The 8,873-nt window shown below is 39.8% G+C and overlaps 1 long non-coding RNA gene across 1 annotated transcript in view; it reads right to left on the reverse strand.

Moving 5' to 3' along the window:
- LOC138167285 (uncharacterized) overlaps nucleotides 1-3,662 on the reverse strand; it is an 8,281-nt gene extending 4,619 nt beyond the window's left edge. Inside the window, exon 1 of the long non-coding RNA XR_011169851.1 lies at nucleotides 3,465-3,662. This is a non-coding gene — a long non-coding RNA (uncharacterized lncRNA). The remainder of the gene's footprint in view (nucleotides 1-3,464) is intronic.
- Between the last annotated feature and the right edge of the window lie 5,211 nt (nucleotides 3,663-8,873).

Here is an 8,873-nt window from a genome sequence, read left to right on the forward strand (position 1 = left end):
CTGTGTTTTGGCAATTCTTTTGGATGGAAAGAAAGCCACACCTCTACTGGTAATCATCAGTAAGGGCAAGGAAGATAAGATTGAACGTGTATCTGGCATTTATGTTCTTGAAACCGAAAAAGCCTGGTGTACACAAGCCGTTATAAGAAAGTGGGTTGATTTAATGCTGCCACTTGTTATGCGAGGTAACCAAAGAGGTCTGATATTCAGGGATTCAGCCAGCACTCACCACGCTAAAGAAATGAAGAACTTCCTTGCAGAGAGAAGAATAGATCAAGTAATGATTCCTGCAGGAATGACTGCCTATCTCCAGACCCTTGATATTGCAATAAACAAGCCATTCAAGGACCATTTGCGCATGGAAGTCAATGACTACATTGAAAATAGAATGGAAAGAAATCAGCGTGGAAACTTTGTGAAGCCCTGTCTGCAAGAAGTCGTGACTTGGGTGAAGAAGTCATGGGATAAAATTACTGACAGCTGTGTTGCCAAGGCACTACGAGCAGGTTACCTGGACAAGACATATTCATTTAAAGAGAGCTATATTGCTGGACATGACAGATTGGGTCCACTTCTTCTGAAGGAAATGGAGGCACAAGACATCCAGGACGGAATTCAGGGTATGGACACTTATGACGATGTTGTTGAAGAAGATGACATGATCATTATTGAATAAAGGTACATTTTTTTGTTCACATTTACCTGTTTATTAAAGTTGCTGTCAATGTTCATTAAAATAAGCCCTCCCCTGAAAATAAGCCCTCTGGTGTTTTTCTGTCCAAAAAAATTAATAAGACAGTGTCTTATTATCGGGGAAACACGGTAGTTCAGACAAGTGTGACAAACCTTACAGGAAAGACAAAGTTTCCTAATTCCACTGAGTCCTGAAGAATAAATCTCCCTGCTCTTCCAGACACTGATAGCTGCTTACGGTTTATAAGGATGCCTGTGAGCCCTCCCGGGACTCATGCTTTGCAGGTCTGTTGGAGGAATTGTACAATTCAGATATTTGCTCCTAGTTTGACAGCCTAACTGATGCTTACTGAGGAGAGTTTATTCCTTCCCTGCCCCACCCCGGAAAGGCAGAAAATGTGCATTTCAATGGAACTTGCTTTCAACTAAATTTAATGCTCTAGACTCATGGAAGAGCTGAGTCATTGAGGACTCTGGAATCCTTGGCCTCTGGAGGTATTGCTCTTATGAGAACTTACACTCTTGGTTTGTTTCTTTAGTAGAAAAATCGTGCTGATGTGAATCTAAGTCATAGAATTTTAGAGGTGGAAGAGATCCTTAAGAAGCAGCCCACAATGGAACTTGTGGGCCAGCACTAGAGGTCCTGGACCCCCAGGGGCCAGGTTCAACAATCACTCTATGTATGGCTCCTGCCCCAACTCAGGGTTTCCTTAGGGAACATCAGAATTTGGACCGTGTCTTTCTCTGCAAAGGCCCTTAGCTCTCCTGTAAGTACTCAGGCTAACAAGACATTGACTATAGGACAGGCTTTATTTAATCTGACAGAAACACACCCAAAGTTGTTTTTTTCAATATCCTTTAAAAATATGTTTTACTGAAACTTTTTCTTCAAAATTGTCTTTAAAAAAATCTCCCAAACCTTAACTGGAAATTCCATGTATTTTATTATGATCCATTCATTGAATGAGGCTGCATTTTTAGCAGGATTTTTTGGGGGGGATGGGGAGATTGTCTTATTACTTAGTTCTCCACCTTATTTTGCTAATCCAAGGGTTCTTAACCCAGAGCCTTTGCACCTAAACCCACAGAGACCCAAAACAGCTCTTTTTCTCTCCCTTGCTTTCTCTAGAGAACTATATAGTCCTCCAGCTTTATAGGAAAACCTTGGGTGGGGGCTCTTTCACAAGTGGAAGGAAATTGTGGTTGTTAGAAGGACCCAGAGTAGTGAGTGAAGTGGAAAGGAGACTGACCTTGGAATCAGAGAAAAAAGCCAATTTCAAATCCCACCTATTCCCTGGTGTGACCTTCCTTAATTGTAAAATAAAGGCATTTGGTTAGATGACTGTTAGGGCCCCTTCTTTCTCTAAATCTAAGAACCTATACACATATGATCATCTAGTTCAACTTCCTTATTTTACAAACATTATGAAGAACTGGAAACTTGGAGAGATTTAATCGATTTCTCAAGGTCAGGGTCATAGGGCCAGCTAGTGAAAGAGATGGAACCAGCAGGTCTTCTGAGTCTGAGCCAATTGCCCTTCCATCCTGCCCCTCTGCCTTTTTATTTTATTTTAAAATTTATGTTATTGATGTATTTTGTTTTTTCATCACCTTTATTTCCTAATACACATTTCTCTTTCCTCCCCTACCCAGTGAGCTATCCCTTATTAGAAAAGAAAAGAAAAAAGGGGGAGAGTGAAGTTCAACAAAACTATCCAAGACATTACCTGTGTCTAACATAACCTGTGATGTTCAACACCCATAGTCCCCCACCTCTGCAATGAAGTACATTTTCTCAGCTCTTCTCTGGTAACCAACCTTGCTCATTATAATTAGTGTTCAGTTCTATTTTTTATGTTCTTCCCATCTGTATGGTTGTCACTGTGCATATTGTTTCTCTGGTCTGCTTCCTTGACCCTGCATCAATTCATAGAAGTCTTCCCATGTTCATTGGTTCTTATGAATTGGTTGTATTCCATCACTTTCATGTACCACAATTTGTTTAGCCATTCTCCAATCATTTGGCATCTACTTGGTTTTTAGCTCTTTGCTACCACAAAAAGTACTTGTTGCCTATTGTAGAAATGAATTAAAGCCTCCCCAGTAACTTGGATGAGTTTAACAGTCCTCAGTGGAACTTGATGGGTATTTCTCTCAACTGCTCAGGGAATAATCCCTTTGCACCACTAAGTCACAATATGGCAGCTAGGTGATGCTGTGAATAGATCATGAGATTTGGAATCAGACCAGAGTTTGAGTTCTGCCTTGAGACATTTAACTAACTGTGTGACTCTAGGCAACTCAAGGTGCATCAATTTCCTCATCTGTAAAATGGGAATAATCATAGTCACCATTTCCCAATGTTATGAGGATAAAATGAGGTAATTTGTAAGACACTTTGCAACCTTTAAAGTATTACATAAAGGCTATCATCATCATTATTGAGATATGCATCCCAGATCTGTGGATGTAGCTCAGAAACAATAAAAACAGTAGTTTGTGGCCGCTTGCCACCATCTGTCTTATAAACTCCTTCACCTTTCCTTTATTTTCTTCATTCCTGTTCTTGTAAAGTGGTTAGAACAGTGCCTGACACACAGTAGGCATTTAATAAATGCCTCTTCCCCCTTCTTTTCCCTTCCTCTTCCTTCTCTCTGTCCCATCTTCCTCTTTTCCTCCTCTCCCATTCCTCTTCTCTATTCCCTATTCCCATCCCTCCCCTCCCTGTATTTCCTAGGTTTTCTTTAGACCTGACAATAGCAACTGCTTACTCTGTCCTTGGCATCCAGAGCTGAAGACGTTGCTGACCTTTCCATTCCAGGGATGCGGTTCTCTGATTATCTTTTGTTGAAGTAACTACTCATGAATCTATGAACAGAAAAAATGTCAGCAGCCCCAGATGCCACTGACCTTGGTCAAACCCATCTTAGAGTGAATGCTGCAGAAACCTCAAACTTCAAGTATTTTCCCTTGTTAGAATAGCAATCTTATCTGCTTCTTGTGGAAATGATCTAACTTTCCTCAAACCTAATCTCTAAAATATTTGGGCAGGTCCTAGTTTAGTGAAAGGGCTATAGCAGAGGTGGGGAACCACAAAGGCTATATGTGGCCCTCTAGGTCCTCAAGTGCAGCTGTTTGACTGAATCCAAACTTCATAGAACACATGGGGTTCGACTGGTCACAGAATATATTCTGGAGTCCATATAAATAAAATTATGTTTTGACAGAGTAATTATCAGTGGGAATCCTAGGAATTTAGATTTGGATGGGACCCTAGAAGTCATCTAACCTAACTCCCTAGTTTTACACATGTGGAAATTGAGACCAAGAGAGGTTAAATGAATGGGTCATGGTCAGCCAGGTACTAAGTGGTGGAGCTGAGATTCAAATCCATATTCAAACCAGGTCTTCTGACTTTATATTCAGTATGATTTTCACTATACCTTTCAGTTAGACACAGAGATACTAAGACATAGTCTGAACATGTGTTTAATAGACCCAGAAATACAGGATGTCAGAACTGGAAATGTGGGGGCAGAGCCTGCACTCAAACCCAAATCTCCTACCTCCCCACCTCCCAATCCAATCTTTGTCCTATGTCCATTCTATTTTTCTCTGAACAATCTGATCATCAATTCAGGATTCATTTTCCAGAGTGAGCAGTTCATTTGGCTATTTGAAACTAGAATTAAAAACACAGAATCATAGAGTAGACCACACAAGTCTATAGGGACTCAAAGACTGGACCCAAATTGTACATTTTTTTCTCCTCAGGCCTATTTTAATTACTTTCTGTCTAAGTTAAAAGAGGTATTATAAAAGAACCCTGTGCCCACATGACAGAGGGAGAGATTAAGAAGGTAAAATAGAAATTCTTCCTTTCTATCTGTCTCACAGAATCTTAACATTGAGGTGACCTTAAAGGTCATCCAGTTCAATCACTTACCCACTGTAAAAAATCCCTTTTAAAAGAATACATTTAGTGGTGGGAAGTCCCACTACTTTGAATGTAACTATTCACTCCATTGTGTACCAGTCCTAATTGCCAGGAAGTTCTTCCTTATATTCTTAAGTTCAGCTCTTTGTTTCTCAGAGGACTTAGAGCAGGAATCTAACAAATACCCAAATGATTTTATCTCCACCATTTTGATTTCCATCCAAACTATCCAACCATCAGCATGTCTCTATGAGTTTTCCATCACTGGGATGATTGTTTGCAGTTAGTTCTATGGGATTAATTCTGCAAGATTGGTGACCAATTTGTTTTTTGTCTTCCTTGCCTTGACTCAATTTTTTTTAATGTAATAAGTTGCCTTCTGTATGTTTGCCAAACCAATCTTTCCCCAACTTCTTAATTTATCATGTAATCACACGTGTCTTTCTTCCCCCTCCCCACTGAATAATACAGAACATTTACTTTGTGTGTGTCTTAAAATTAATTTTTTTCAATTATCAAAATTTTTTTCTTTCCTTCATGGCCTCCTCTCACCATCAAAACACACATCCTTCCATTTCATTTCTAAGTGATTACAAGTGATTTTTCTAAGTAATTGCAAGTGACTAAGTCACTTTTTATTGTGAGCCAACATCTTGATCATCACAGGTAATGCAATGGAGTTGAACATTTTTGATCTGGCTTTCATGGGTACCTTCTTATCAATCATCTTAGCGAATGTGAATAAAATTGACCCAGGTTATTTTTCATCTTCTGGTACATTTTCTTCCCAGCTGTTACACTATATCTGAAGTTGGTGACCTAAAGCTATATTGCAATATCTCTTTGATTTCTAAGCCAGAATTCATTTATTCAGCAAACATTTATTAAGCCTTTCCTCTGTGCCAAGCACTATACCAGGAGCTGGGGAGACAAAAACAAAAGTAAACATTTTGTGCCCTCAAGAAGTTTGTATTCTACTAGAGGTAGTGGGGCATATTCACATTGTAGACAAGTAAATTTAAAATATTAACAAAATAAATAATAATACAAGTATAATAATAATAATATTTAGGCAGTTAGGTGATGCAGTAGATAGAGTGCCTGGTCTGGAGTCATGAAGACTGGAGTTAAAATCTAGCCTCAGATATTTACTAGCTGTGTGACCCTGGGCAAGTCACTTAATCCATTTGCTTCAGTTTCCCCATCTAGAAAAGGAGCTGGAGAAGGCCATGGCAAACCACTCCAGTATCTCTGCCAAGAAAACCCCCAAAGGGGTCGTGAAGAGTCTGAAATGACTGAAAAATGACTAAACCATAGTTATCCCTTCCACATCATGGCTTTCCCCATTGCAATTTCACTACATTGTGGGTCGGCATAAGAAATGAAATGGGAATTTTGGGGGAGTTTTGCAGAAGCTGCAGACGACACATGAAGGTCAGCAGATGACACAGAAAAAGCTTCGAAACTTGGAAATGCATAAAATATATGTATAGGATTGTATAATAACAACTGAAATTTTACAATAAAGTACTTTTTTTTATGAGGTGTTTACAACCTCATAAAAGAAAAAGAAAAAATGCAAACTTCTTCTCTAGTGGGAAGAAAGGGCCAAAGAATTTTACAGATCACAGGGGCACCTTGTCCCTAACCCTCATGATGTGGAAGGGAAAACTGTACATTATCTGGAAGGGGTGAGGGGCACTTACAACTGGGGAACTGAGGAAATGTTTCTTGCAGGAGGCTTCACTTGAGGTATACTTTAAAGGGAATTGTGGGTTTTCTAAGAAATAGAAGTGAGAAGGAGGAGGAAGAGCAGCTCAGCATGAAGGTCAAACTTTGCAAAGGCATGGGATGGGAGATGAAATATTGTGTAATAAAACTAATTCACCAGGTCAGACTTCTACTACTTCAGTCCTAGATCACACCATCTTTTTTTTCAGGGTTAAGTGACTTGCCCAGGGTCACACAGTTAGTAAGTGTCAGATGTCTGAGGCCAAATTTGAACTCAGGTCCTCCTGACTCTACAGCCAGTGCTCTATCCACTGGGCCACCTAGCTGCCCCTCACACCATCTTTTTAAACACTCATGTCACTCTACAGTATAAGCTTACTGTGAGTTTATATTTATAGGTCATGGAAATCCATAGGTCTTTCTCATATGAATTGCTATTCATTTATGTCTCTCCATTCTATACTTGTGCACTGGATTTATTTAGTCTAAGTTTAGTCATGTATCAAGAATGACAGGTAGCAGCTGAATAGCCTGAATGCTACACTGGTATCCACAGACTGCTAGCACGTGGGGGAGATTCTAAAGAGTATTGATGGAAAGATATGGATAAAAATTGTCCCTATTGAGATGGTTACAATATGCATTAGCACAGGGAATATTTGTGGTAATGCTATTCTGAGTCCATTGAAAAAGTACAATTCAGAGCTTCATATTTAATCTTGTTAGATTTGGGTCCATTGTTCCAGCCTTTATATATTACTTAAAATTTTTATTCTGATCTCCAACATATTTGCAACTTTGTGTTGACTCCATATCTTCTGTATCTTTATACAAATTATTGGTAAAACTTTTGAACAGGTCAGGACCAAAGAGTTAAAATTTGGAAGCACGAATTTGAATATGTCTCCTTGACTCCAGTTCATGTTCCCGATCTATTGATGGGAAGAACAAGAGAGTTGGATGACCCTTCTCTTTAGCCAGAGCAGTGAAGTTTTCCCCTATGTTGGGAGAAGGCTGTGTGCTTGAGTGGCTTTCCACATGTGTCTCAATTTGTGTTTGTCTGTATTGTGTTTGTCCTTGGGAAGTTTTGTGTTTTATGTGTGTTGTAAGCTGCCTGAAGTATTCGGCATAGAAAGCTCCAAAGGGTTAGGCAATGAATGTTCTATAAACAAGGTCATCAAGAGTTGTGGTTTAAACAATGCCTTCTGAACCTTTCCTTATGAACCAGAGCTTACGGAACCCTTTGATCACTATCTCCTAATACTGTGCATTGCACATAGTAGGCGATCAATGAATGCTTATTTAATTAAATTGAATTAAACCCTTACTCAGGAAAATCTTTCTACATTTCTCTATTTTCTTTTTTATTCTCTCCCCTTCCATTTATTCCATCTGTGCGTCAAAGAAACAACCTTAATCATAGCAAGGAACAGGGCTCTGAGATAAAAGGATCCAGGGAGGGTACATTTATATAGGAGCAAATAGATGAGGAAGTGACTGAGGAATGGTACGTTGCCTTGGGTTAACAGTGGTATGTAGGAGGCCTCAAGGGGTTACAGTAGGAACAGTCTAGAATAGCACAAGGTCACTGAGTGCCTAGGAGAAGAGCTACTGAAAGAAGTTGGAGGTATCAGCCATTACATAGTTTTGTCTGAGGATAGTTCTGAACCCAAGTACTGGGGTGAGAACTGTCTTCATTGAACTTCAACTGGGAATCAACAGACGTGCCCTAAGTTACCAAAATCAGATTTTTATCCAAATACTCAGCTGAACACTAGTAACCCCTTCTTCCTCCTGCTCCAAGGCTAACTTCTAAGTTTAACCCTTTGTATACACCACACACACACACACACATACACACACACTTCAACAACTAAGCTGTTCTATGTCAGTGGCACCACCTGGTGGCAGGTATGGGAAATAACCTGACTCACTCTCACTTTCCTCTTAGAAGGAACATGCACATGCTGTTCTCTTCCTTTCTTCCAATACTTTACTTCTTTCCTTTCCTTCTCCTCTCTTTTGTCTCTCTGTCTCCCTGTATCTGTCTGTCTCCCTCCTTCTGTCTCTCCTCCCCTTCTTCCCCTCTTTATTTTTTGTCTTTTTTGAGGGGAGAAGGCAGGGCAATTGGGGTTAAGTGACTTGCCCAAGGTCACACAGCTAGTAATTGTTGAGAGTCTGAGGTCTCATTTGAAATCAGGTCCTCCTGACTCCAAGGCCAGTGCTCTATTGACTGTACGACCTAACTACCCCTCCTCCCCTCTTTAAACAGACACACACACACACACTCATCCTCTTCAAACACTTTCCTCCTTCCCCTCTGTCATGCTCCTAGCTCCTAGCAGGCATACTCTAATAGTGGAAGCAGTCTTAAGTGTTCCTAGCATGTTGTATCAACAATGCAATATTCACAATGCCTACGATAACTATAAATATGCTGATATAGTTATTAATCACAAAATATACCAGGCTCTCTACATGGGGGACAAAGCTAGAACATTTATTCAAATAC

The sequence above is a fragment of the Petaurus breviceps genome, unplaced genomic scaffold (genome assembly GCF_028583685.1).
Source record: "Petaurus breviceps papuanus isolate PSGF00001 unplaced genomic scaffold, PetGlider_PUasm1.0 229, whole genome shotgun sequence".
In the NCBI taxonomy this organism is placed as follows: Eukaryota; Metazoa; Chordata; class Mammalia; order Diprotodontia; family Petauridae; genus Petaurus; species Petaurus breviceps.